This window comes from Condylostylus longicornis, unplaced genomic scaffold (genome assembly GCF_029603195.1).
Source record: "Condylostylus longicornis isolate FDR11 unplaced genomic scaffold, ASM2960319v2 ptg000010l, whole genome shotgun sequence".
Taxonomy (NCBI): Eukaryota; Metazoa; Arthropoda; class Insecta; order Diptera; family Dolichopodidae; genus Condylostylus; species Condylostylus longicornis.
This window is the reverse complement of record NW_026577979.1, coordinates 16,983,236-16,997,119: the sequence shown is the minus strand read 5'-3', so window position 1 is coordinate 16,997,119 and position 13,884 is coordinate 16,983,236. Positions and strand designations below refer to the sequence as shown.

At 24.3% G+C, this 13,884-nt stretch overlaps 1 pseudogene; it reads right to left on the bottom strand.

The window, feature by feature from the left end:
• Positions 1–10,769, bottom strand: part of LOC129619150 (uncharacterized protein DDB_G0283357-like) — a 106,497-nt pseudogene extending 95,728 nt beyond the window's left edge.
• Between the last annotated feature and the right edge of the window lie 3,115 nt (positions 10,770–13,884).

Sequence of the window (13,884 nt, the reverse complement as noted above, 5' to 3'; positions counted from 1 at the left end):
CCAAACAGAAAATAAATGAAAAAAAAACATGAACAACAAACACTTGTTACTTTGTAAGTATCAGACTTAGTCGCTTCTATACAACCTAATAATTCTCTAATGTTTATTTTATAGAAAATTATAATTTATAGTTTATATTTTTGAAAAGAAAACAAATGAAAGAAGAAAATATGTATACCATGACAATAAATTGATCCGGCAGGCGGCGGCGGCACAATATCTACGAAAATTTTTCAACGTGTTTAAATGTTGTTAAAAATAATTTTGAAAAAAATTTTAACCTCAAATTGGGACATTATACGATATAAATAGAATGTTTTGAAAAAATTTTTTGTAAACAATAGAAAGATAAAAAGTTTAAAAATACATAATTGAAAAACAAATATAACAATAAAATAGTCAGATATTCAGTTTATTCGTTTAATTTTAGAATAATTATAGCTCAATGAATTTGCTTTTTTAACAAGTTGCTTGTCATGGGAAAATAGGGACTCATACAATTCGAAGAGATGAAAAATTCGCTAAAAAACGAATATAATGTAGAAGTGCTAAAATTTTTCTTACAAATGAAATTTAATGTGGTGAACAGGGGCGTACTAATTTTTTAACAATTTTCAAGTCGGTGTTTCTTTGAAGTTTGGAATAAATTTTGTAATAACATATCACTTTTATAATCTGTTTGTTAACTTTTATATGGGTGTTGCCCGAATTAGTCGTTGTTGTAGGCGAAAATTTAAGTTTCATTTAGTAAATTCTATCTACAACTCTACACAAAGTCGAATATTTGAAAAATTTTTGCATCCTTCTCCAAACTCCAATATTACCTTTCACATCATTGTAAACTATAATTCTTATAATATCACTTTTCACAATTAACCATGTTAAATTTTGTTACGTCAAAATAGTGAAATACCGGAATAAAAATTCTTTAGTCGTAGATTATACCACAGGATATTGTACTGTACTTCTATTATTATATTCAAATGAAAATATTCCCAAAAACTGTTTCCTATTACTGGACTAATGAATTTATCCATTATCGGTTATTTATTTGTGCAAATTTTGTAAGAAAAATATGGAAATAGAAATTTAAAATTTATACTTGAATTCAATGTCAATTTTAATTCTTATAAAAAATTCAATTAACGCATGCAACATTTCGGCTACTTATAGCAAAAATTACAAAAACAAAAATCGATCTAAAATTATTTCATTTCTGTAACATTTCCTGAAGTTTTACTTACCCATCATCGGTTATTTTCTTTAATTACTGAAATAATAATATCGAAAATAATTTGAGAAATTATATTACTCGTATTTATAGAATGAAATAAGAAACTGAATTAAAAAATTTTAACAACCATTTTAAAAGCAAATTAAGTAAAGCGGTTGCGAAAATCATTTCTGTTTAATATTTCGATTAATAAATAGCATGAAAATATTTAAAAAACTTGGCTGTTAATATTGAATTAGCTGAAACATACGGCGAACTAATTGTTAGTATACTTAATTTAGTATTAAAAATTGCATACATTATGGCTATAGTAATTTTATTGCGAAGCAGAATTTACCATGTGTCGAAATTGATGGCGCAGTTTATAAAAATTTTTCAAATTCAAAATCACATCTTTTATTAGAAATTTGGTTTTTGTTTTGTTTAAAAATATCTTAAAATAAATTAAAGGGCCAATTTTAAGTAAAAGTAAAATTTTAATGCATAATGAAAATTATTTCAGTTTTCTTTTACAGAAGAGAAATAATATATGAGAATTATTTACAAAATTTATATGAATTTTGAGAGAAGTAGTTTACTCATTTATTTTGAAGTTTGTTCATTTCTCAATTAAATTTAATAATTTAAGTTAAATTGTATCCGATAACACTATTAAAATTCATTAAAAATCCGCAGCATTTGAATGATTCTGCGCTCTTTGCGAGTAATAACACAGTTGGTGCAATATTATGTTCTTGTATCGTCATGGAAATTAAGAACTATGCCTGTCTTAAGTTATTAGTCTTGGTATCACAAAGTTTCTCCCGACTTCTAGAGAGAAGTTTTCGAAGTCAAGTTTTGACTAATGCAGTTAGTATAGCTACATATAGCCGTAACTAATAAAAGAAATTAAAACCCAATTCAATTAAATTGTATTGAATTTGAAAGATTATAGAAAAAGATTATCGGAAAGGTTATATAAAATAGAGCAAAAATTATCGAGAAAATTAAATTTTCATTCTTCTGATCGCAAAAATTTAATTTTTATGCTCACTCAAAATATTGTATATAAATACAATTTTCACATTTACAAATTTTGACATGCGCTATTAAATTTAAATGCATAATAATTAATTAACTCTGCTAACTGGCTGAAAAATTTTTTTCTCAGTCGCTTATTTTTAATCTTAAAATTCACACAGAAAAATTCATTTCTTCTACGTTAATTTATAATCATTTTCGTGGGAGACCATTGATTCTCGTGATACTTCGAATAATTTTTAATTAATTTAATAGCGGTAATATAAATTTTATGCTCCAAAAACATGATGTACAAGGCGCGCTATCCGTATTAAATATTTGAAAAGTATTTTTATTTTAGTATAGCTAGCTATCGTTCTAATTACTAAATTTTCAAGTTCAAATTTTTTCAAATGATAATTTGTCATTATTTCTTAATTATTTTCTTTAGACATCGCTTACTAAATTTAGTTTTACGAAACTTCTACTTATACATTTCTTGCCTAAAATGCGTTATATGATAGGGAACAAAGGTATGTAAAAAGCATTGTAAATGGAAAATGGTCTTTATAAATTCAATTTCAAGCATTTTAATTAAAAATGCATTTTATAAAGCATATTATACTGCTGTAAATACATGTATATACATTTACATACATAAATATTACTTACACCTCTATGAACAAATTCAAAATATTTTATTTAAACACAAATGTTGATTTACATTACAAAACCTGTACAAATAAATTCATGGCAAACAGTGTGAAAATACAAATAGAAATTTAAATATTTGTAATTAAATGAAATGAGATGCGATAAGAATTTACTTTACATACATACGTATATATTATTTATTTAAAATTTTCAATTAGAACATTACACATGCACATTTTATAAGTATGTTATTATTGTACCGCATAAATAAAATGTAATTTTTAAAATTTGCATATAAATGAATACAAGTACCTAGTGTAAAAATAATTTAAAATATTTTTAAAAAAATTAAAATAAACACCGAAAAATTATTATTCTAACAATTAGTAAAACTTTGAATACTCTTATTTGTGAAAAATTTCAGTTGAAATTTAATGTAATATTAAATTTTGGCTTCAAAAATTTACGTAATTACAATTAAAATTGATGAATTATTTGCTTTACTAAAATTAATAACGAAACTGCATTTTTACAATATAAAAATATTTGATGTTAGCTGAGGCGCTGTTCAATAACTCTGCATTCACCAACTGAAGAAGGAAAGATTATTAAAATTTGCGTTTTTTTTTTGACACAGGTGTTATATTAGATGTTGAGAGACAAGAGGCAGGAGAGGTGAAAACAATAAATGTTCTTTTCAAAACCCACCTAGGTGATAGAAAAAAAAAATTTATTAAAATTCTTTCAATCCCAAAAAATGCGTCGGATTCCAAAAACATTTAGAAGAAACATTTAGAGTTAAAAATACACTGATTTTGTCAAAATAACTTCAATAATTTTGGTTTAACAATGCCCTATTTATATAGTACAGGGCATAACCTAAGGTTTAAATTTTGAAATATTTCCTAATTGTCGTTGGTTAGAAATCATAAAAATGTCTTAAAAATTACTCAAGACATTTCACTAAGGATTAAAATCTTTTAGTATTTTTTTCTGCAGCTAGTGTTAATACCAAGAATACTAAGAATATTTTAAGAGTTTTTAGTGGGTAAATATTAACTACAAGTACTACACCAAATTCCCTAATTTTTAATTTAAGAAAGTATATGAAGAAAAACAAATTGTACGTGTATTAAAAACAAATTTCGGAGAATATTTCTTAAACACCTTTAATATTGTATCTTCAGCGTAATAAAATGTTCATTTAATATTGCAGTTATTGCAATTAAATAAGTGAATTAAAATTTGAAATAAAGTAATGCCATAATAATTTAAACTGGATGAAATTTAAATGAATTTATTAGTTACTAATATATTTTACTAATCTGAGAAATTAATCTGTACAAGCGCCATATTCTTGAGGCTATTAATTATTTTCTTAAAGTCTTAAAGTAAACGAGGATAACAAATTAATTTAAAGTGAAAAGAAAAAATAAGTTTAATGACTACAAAAGGAAAAATTTTTCCCATTTTATTTTCAAATGTTTTACGTACATTCCGCCATATTTTTTCTTTCAAAATTTATTACTTTTTCCATTTTCTTTTCTCATATTTTCAAAATATATGTATCTATTTTCATACCAAAGAATTCTTACCCGAGAATTTTTAATTAGTTTTTAAACTTTTACAAATGACCTTATGGTCTGGATAACCCGTTCTTTAACACTGTTTCAAAAATCGATGAGGCTTTAATTGAACAAAGTAAAGAAAATATTTTTTAATTTATATTCAGCGCATAACGAATCTTTGGATAATAAAATATATAAAAACTGATTTTATTATTTTGTAAATTTTAATTCATTAGATAAATTTTTTAATTATTTATTTCAAAGATAAACTAGTTGCATATTAATATTCTGTAAATAAGTGAATTAAACGAGGTAAATCATCCATAATTGCATTATCCTAGGTCACCTCTTAGAAATTTATTTCAAAAACTGCGTTATAGAATTAAATAAAACTTAGAAAATGAATTCAATTAAATTTATATACAATAATTTAATAACTCTTTATTCCAAAACAAGTTCAGGCTTAGAAAAAAACAAGTGTAGAAGTACAAAAGGCAAAACTAGCTTGGGTCAAACCAGTAATTCATATATAAAATAGTACCATTCATTTAATATTATCATTCATGCATATTGTATGAAATATTGCATACATTTAGGGGGAGGTAAAAAAAAAATTTAAAGAAGCATTAGTACAATCGTTAAATATTTGCAAAGTTCAGTAAATTACTTAAGATGAATAACGTAATTATATTATTTAATATGGCATGGAACTTACCTTTAGCTTTTTGAATTTATAGTAATTAGCAAAGTATTACAGTTTCACAAACATATGGTACCGAGAAATCGAATTTAACATCTTAACACAAAAATCTTAAAAAAATACGCCAACCCTCTCTAATGAAGGGAACAAAGCTTTACATATATCATGTTCATGCTACTAACTCTTAGTTGTGCAGAAATTATTAAAGTATTATAATTTTATTAGATAGGTAGGTAGGAGGAGTAAACTTATCCACCGAAATTTTATTTCGCTTTAAAATACTCAGACATATCCCCAACACTTTCCATTCCACGTTTAACGGTAGAGACGTTTTCAAGATGAAATGTATGGTCAGGAAAGCTGGCAATCAATACCTTTCCGAACCCTCTCTCAGTTTGCTAAGTAATCGGAGACTTACTGATTTACCAGGCTTCAAAATTATTGTAAAAAAAAGAAAACAAGATTCGCAAGATTCAAGTGAATTTTATATAAGTATATTTAAATTTTTGACAGCAACAAATTTCTCAGTCGACTGCCATGATTCTTCACAAACAATCTTGTTTCGAGATAACTTCTATATTTTTTTATATTCAATACCTAAAATTAACATTTAAGATCAAAATTTGAATTTGTATTATAATAACTACATCTGTACAAACTATGTAATTAATACAAAGAACTCAAATCAACCTGATTCAATATTACTGCTCAAACAATCAAATTGTATAACAGTAAAAAATCATTTAAATACGCAACTTAAAATAAAACTTAGATTTATTTTAATTGGAGAATTCACGATTTATACAATACGCGTCTTTAACCTCATTCCATATATTTTAGAAATTGTATAGCAATTCTTCTCCTTGAAAGGTATTCGTATAAACAAATGAGTGTAAATTGTATAAATTTTTAGAATTTAGTTTTTTTTTTCCTTAATGTGTCAACAACTTGCATTTCAAACATGTATGCACATGGAAACGAATTATTTATAAAAATCATGCAAGGTTAATTATAACGTAGTCATATCGTAACACAAAAACTTATCAGGAATACATGCATATGCATTTAAACTAATGTTACTTAAAAATGGGTTTTATACATGCGTATACTAGTAATTTGCATTTTAACTCACGGATTCATCATAAAAATTAAAATTCATATTTCTCATTTCTATTTTTAACGAATTTCCTTTTGAAATTTCTCTTTGTAACCTTTCACCCATTTATAATTTTATTTTTTTCTCCCTATAATTATGCAATTTTTTGTTATTGTTTTTTTTTGTAAAATATGCATTTTTTTTTGTTTGAATGTATGTTTATATTATAAATACTAAAGAAATGTATCGAAATCAATCATGAGAAAATTACAGGAAAAAACTTATGCAAAATAAATATTCTGGAGTCAAAAGCAAAAACCTCATAACATCGCACATTGGGAAGAATAATTACATAACTCAATAATATAACTTCGACTCCCGGAATTTAAATTACTATCGAAGGCTATAAAACGTTGGTATAGAACTGTTCTATAAGCATATAAACAAATTTACAGAAAAACTTTATATATTAAAATATAATAGTAATAAAAGAAAATGTGGGACTCTGCATTTTGACTTATGCAATTGTTCTTTCAAATGTGCGATATATAACGTACATCATACCGATCTACCTAAATATATAAATTTATAAAAATTCTGCTCTTCTATTTATTACAAACCCTAAAGTGTAGGAATGTTTTATTGCAATTTAATTTGTGACTGGTTACTCTATTTTTTTAACAAGTACAATTAGCGTATACGAAAAATGTAAATGCTGTTTTTGTAATAGTTTTGTTACTTTTGAAATTTGAAATTTTTGTTCATTTTTTTTTTGAATAAATTAATGTTATGCTATGTAGTTTTGTAACTATGTAAACTAAAAGGATATACAAAGATTTTTAATTTGTTTTTACAGTTGCTTTTGCCTGTACACATTGCTAATTTATATGTAAACGAAAGAGCAAAATTAACTTATGTGGAAACTCTTTGACATATTCAGTTTTATTGTTGTATTTTTGTTTTTGTAAGGAAATTTAAATATTTAAAGCTTTAATTAAATTTAGATTATAATAGGATCTACAACGAGTTTGATCTATTATTTGACACCGAATTGATATAAGAGAATTACCGATAGTAAGGCATTGATTTAGTACACATAGTAGTAATCCTCGTTGTATTAGAGTTTCATGAGAATTTATTTTGAAATTACAGGCAGAAGAATAATTTTTAATATCTCGAATTTGAAATACGAGGGAGTCAACTTAATAAATTGTTGAGAGTGAATTTAGTTTAAAATTTAAACTCACTTTTAATTCTGTTGTAAAAAGTGAAAATATTTTATATGATTAGAAAAGTTTTTAAATCTAATATGCCTAATAATTTTATGCTGTCTGTCCATGTTTTCTTCTGTTTAATAAAGAAAAATTAATTTTTCCTGTAAGAAAAATAAATTTAATAAAATTTTAAATTGGTGAATTAACCTTTCCAATTAGATGTTAGTCTAACCCGTTTTTACAAATATGCATCATCGGCTTCTGTAAAAGTAAGAATAAAATAGTAACAGTTTGTTCTTATAAAGAAAAATTGAAAACTCCAAAGTCTCCTTAAGATATTCAATCCTATTATTATATGTATATACACGAGCACCTAGATTTCGCACCTAGACTAAAATTCTCCCTAAATTCATGGAAAATTACACTTAGATAAAGTTGTTTTACAAAATAACAAATTGTTTTAATTTGTTCAGGTCTGAAGCTTTAAATTATAACAAACGTACTAAATTTAGACTTGCTTAAGGTTTTACATTTATTGAAACATTTCGCTTCCTGATTTCTAGAAAATTTAAAATTTCGTACTAAATTATACTCCTTATGTTAAGTGCTGTTAAGTATTATTGCTTCCTAACTTAAAAACAGATAGTATTAAAGTATTTTTCTGTGAGCTTTGATTATTGATAATTGTGAGTTTCTAATTTTCATCAAATATTTAAGATCGAATATTTATGGCGAATAATTTTAATTAAATATTTATTACTAAGTTAAATTGCTTTGAGCTTCTTTTCGTATACTTTTAAATTCGATCAATTTCTCAAAGTAAATTTGTTCGTTTTAAATTGTATAAAATAAAATTATGGCAGCGAGAAACTAAATTTCTTATTAAAAAAGAAAAGCAAATCCGCTACAAATATCTCTTATAATGGAAAATTACAGAATCGTAAAGTATTGTAATGTCTTCCTCAATATTCCTGATTTACAAAACAAAAAAAAAAATTTTTTTAGCTTGTTTTTTAAATTATAATAGTAAAAAAAATTCTTTACAAAATTTGTTTTTTTTTGTTGTGTTCCCTCTAATCTCTTTATCTTATAAATTTATTTATTACTTTCATTTGTTCCACTTTTTATTTTAATTTTTCCATGTTTTACTTTTAATATTTTCAATAGAGGCACGAAAGAAAAATTAGAACATGAATAAAAATTTCTCCCCATTTTTTTTTTACTTTTACTACGAGAACCTTCAAATATCTAGCCTTCAGTATAATAATCACTATACTTGTTTTAGTTCATCTTGTTTGATCACTCATTCGTTAAGAGTGTAAGCAACAGAATTGTAAAAACAAAAAAAAAATATACAAAAAATCTTAAGTAAGACAACATTATTTTATTCCCGTCATTATTTGTATTTTTCTTTTCAACATCACTCTAGGTGGTAAAGTTTCCAGCATCGTCATAAAGTAGTCATCATTGTAGGGAAACAAAAACAAAAGGAAAAATATTTCAATTGCATCATAGTGAAATTCGAAATATTAATAAAAAAGAGGAGATGAAAAAGAACTTAAAAAGTAAAAAGAAAAAAAAAAGAGAACAGGAAGTTCACAGGGAAATTTTCAATAAAGAAAAGGAAATTTTTTTATAATTTCAAATATTTTTTACAAAAAAAAAAAAAATTTTCATAAATTTCAATCTCAAACAATTATTACAAGAATATTATCCGTTTTCTTTTTTTGAACTTGCCTTCTCAAGAATTTCGCTTATTGAAAAATGCAAAAAGAGGTTTGCCTGAAAGTTGGCTTGAACTACTTTATAGGATGTCAAAAACTTATGTTATGTACTCAGTTAATGTGATAGTACAAAATATCACAAGGATCTCTGAATGTAAAATTTTGTTTTCTCACTTTTTTCAATCAGGAGTTTCAACCGTTGAAGAACAAATTCTATCTCATATAATTCTATTTCACATAACAACTGTTATGTTACAAAACACGTTAAGAATACTCTTAACATCTTTTAAATACAAACTTGAAAATCCCTGAAAAATTTTTAAAAATACACAGTAGCTTCAAATCAACTCACTTAATTTCCAGTAAAAAAATTTATTGGTTATTTAAAGATAAGATTTAAAATCAGGATATTCTAAAATTTTGCTTCATCAAAAATATTAATTATTGATTATATATGTATTGAAAACTTACCAGCTGAAGATGAAAAATGAACACTGCTGAATGCGCCTCTAATATAGCTAATTAATCTTCTAAATAATGGTCTATGTTTATGTCTAACACGTTTTCTTTTACTACCGCTACCACTACCATCACCACCCTGACCACCACCGACACTTTCTTCATCACCCGGTTCTAATTCTTCGATAGAAGATTCACCGGTACCAATACCAATACCTGTACTACTACGACGATTAATGCTACCAATACGTATACTGCGACCAATTGCAGTACCAACTCCACTATTATTTTCTAATTTCGTTGAATCAACAACAATTTCAATATGTGAACCATGTTGACTAATTAATGCATCATTACTACTGGCGCCAGCACGACATGTTGATCTTGAACCACCACCGATACTGCTACTTAATAAACTACTACCACTTATACCACCAGCTCCACTACCACTAACACCACCACCAGTATCAGATGTATCAGCTGTTCTTTGACTAATACTATGATCACCTAAACTATCAACAGAACGGCTACCGCTACTTATACCACCACTTATATTACGACTATTATAAACACCGGAACCTATATTGGAAACACCACCACCACCACCAGCACTTGATTTTGTAACAGCTGCTAAACTTGTATTACCAGTGGTACCACTCCGTCGTATTGCACCACTTATCGTTTCGCTATGACTACTATTATACGTAACACTTCGTTGTTGTTTTAATTCTGCACCGGCCATGTTTTCTCTTTTTTTTTTTTGTATTTTCAAAATTATATTATGTATGTGAGTATGTACTTTTTGTTCTTATGAACTTTGATTTGTTTTTTTTTTTGTTTTGTTGCTATAATAAATTTATTAAATAAATTTAAGAATTTTCAATATCACAATTTTTTTTTTTTGAGTCCGGGGTTTGATTTCTTTTTATTAAATATGTTTTTTTTATTGATTATGTGTTGTTGTTTACAATATTTTTGGATAATTAAATTGAATTTTATTTTTAAAATTTCAAAATTTTTATTAAAAAAATCATTAGAAAACAAAATCAATGAAAAATTTTTTGACTATTTTGTGTTTTTGAAAATTTGTTTTTTGAGTTCTTCAAAAAATAACATGAAGAGCGTGGAATGATTTAAGTACTTAGAAACGTTATAATAATTATTTTTATATTAGACTTGTAATAAATTTTTATTACTTTTTGGCAACTCTTTAAATTTAGTATGACACTTTACTAAATATTTTATTTCTTAACATAAAATTACAATTTAATTTTAATCATAAAATTCTTGTCAACTTCTGATAACAATTTATTAAAAAAGGAACTTTTTTTTTATTAAATAGCTATTTAAAGTGGTTTTGTTTTTAATATTATTAAATAATTTTATCTATATTTTATTTACAATAATTAAAATATATTTTTTTAATTAATTTATGCAAAATACATTTTTGTTGTTGTAAAAATTAAAAATATATTTTTTTTAATGTTAATTTTCGTTTAATTTTTTTTTCTTCTTTCGTAATAAATTTTATAATTTGTAACAAGTTGATATATATATATATATATATATATATTTTAATAAATAAACTAAAATTATATTATTTATTTATATAATATGCAACTATTTACAAACTATATCTTGGATAAATTAATTTTTACTAATTCGCTCAAGTTAACATTATTTTACATATAACATACAAATGAATAACATTTGACATACATCAGCTGTCACTTTGAAAACATTTAACACTTTTAAAATTTTAATTCGTTTCATTTTTTATTTGTTCTTTTCTTTCTTTTCCACCTTCTTTTTTATTTAACCAAATTATTTAATTTACAATTAACTTATTCAGTTTGTATTTCATACTACTTTAAAAAATTAATTCTCTTTTAATTTTAATTATTAAAAAATTTGGTATTTTTAATTTGTTAAACTTGTCAATTAATGATAAGATTTCAAAAAATTCATCCGTCTATTTGACGTTAAACGTAGAGTTCGAATAGCTGCTTTGATTTACAAATGAATTTTTGTTTTAAATAAATTGAGAGTTATTAGAGTAGAATATTACAAATTGCCGAATTCTTATTACCGTACCGTTACAACGTATTTTTATAACTGAAATTTTTTTTTCTAATTTGAAAATTATAAATTTTGTTTGCTCGTATTATTTTGATTTTTTAATACATACATATATATGTACATATGTATGTAATCAAAACTGAATGTAGACTAAAAATTTTATTTTAATTGATTTTTATTTTGTTTTTTTTTTTTTTGCTTAAAAACAATAAGAATAAGAAAAAAAATTAAGAAGAACAAAATAATTAAATAAAAGCAAAATTTTTATTCATCTTTTCCCTCTCTCTTTTTTCTTTCTATTTGTTCTCTTACTCTTCTTAAATTGACTTCATTCTCTCCTTTTTTTCGAATTCACTGTTTTGAAATTAAAGGAAATTACAATACTTTGTTTTTTTTTCTTTGTGTTTTCTTAATTTTCTATAAATTTTAAGTCATTTTTGATTATAAGAAAAAAAATTGTTTTTTGTTTTTTTTTTTTGGTTTTTGTCTCTGCATAAAAATCTCACCACACATTTATGTGGCGTGTACACCATATGCTTGCATATTTTTTATATTAAATCAAATAAAATGTTAAAATTTTCAAGAAATAAAAGAAAAAAAAAACAGCTTCAAAATATTTAAGAATGTAAAAAAAAAACAACGCAAGAAAACAAATAAATTTTGGCACATTAGAAAGAAGAAAACAAAAAAAAATTTTTTATATTTTTTTTATTAATTTTTTTTTTTTGTTTTTTTTTTTGCTTTATTTTTCTTTAATTTAAATTGTTGTTTTGATTATGTTACTTAGTAGAAATATTTTTTTCCTATTGCTCGTAAATCGTAGGGTAATAAAGGTGTTGTCAAATGATAACAAATGATTTAAATTTTAGAATGAAAAATTCGAATTCTATTTTGAAAGAAGAAAACAAAATTTATTGATCTTACAATTATGCACCACTCAATGAAGGTTTTCATTAATCTTGTTGTTGAAAAATATTGATTTGATTTCTAATTTTTGTAAATTAACTGTTATACTGTAAGAAAATTTTTAGAATCTTAATTTACTGTTTAATGAATTAGTGTACCACATCATACGTGTGACATTGTTTAATGCTTATAATCTTTTAGATTCATAAAAATCTATTTTGAGCTGCTCAAAAAAAAATTTTTTTTTAACGAAATTTCAATATTTTTGTGACTAGTTATTCAATTAGGTAAGGGATGTATTTCTACTCAAAATGGCAATTGTCCATGTCTTACTACCATATTATTGTACTAATGGGTTGTTTAATTTTGTATTTAAGTTATAGGTGTATACAATTTGAGTGACATATTGATTTTTTTAATTCTTAAATTTTAAGGTTTGGAAATATCAAACTATAATTGTAATATGGAATTTACTCATTCTATGTAAGTAAGCGTTAGAGGTATTCTATATATATAAAATTATGCAGTACTTCTTCAGAACTTCAACAAAATACACATGAAAAATATTGAATTTGCTTTTATTTCATTTGGCTTAAATTCATAGCACTCGTAAAATAAAACAAAATAAAACCTACATTAGATACGCATACCATAATTTTTATTTGGACTTTTAATATACAATCATATTACACACACAAATATGTTGACGATGCGATGTTAAATAAATACCCCACCACCACAAAACGCTACCGCAAAACAAAATTAAATGAAATTTTAACGAATTTTTAATAGCTATAAAACATTTTTATAATTAAAAACAAAATCAACTATGAATCAAATAATATACCTAATAATATAATGACCAATATAATAATATACATATAATGTACACAATATTTATATTTACGGGTAAATACACACATCCATATAATATATGAGCGATTCTTTAAATACCGCTGCACAGAATATTGTAAACAAATATATGCGCTATACATACATACACACATAAAAAGAAATAAAGAAAAGTTAATTTCTTTTCTTTTATATTTTCCCGCGATTGCTTATTTTCAGTTGGCCACAAATTTTCTGACTAAAGTTAAAATTAAACATATTATTTTTTATTATATATTTTGTATTATTGTAGTTGTTTTTTTACTTTTACATTATTTTGATTTAATTTATTCTTTTATTTTCATTTTCATATATGGGGTACTACATACATATATATATATATATATATCTAAACATCTA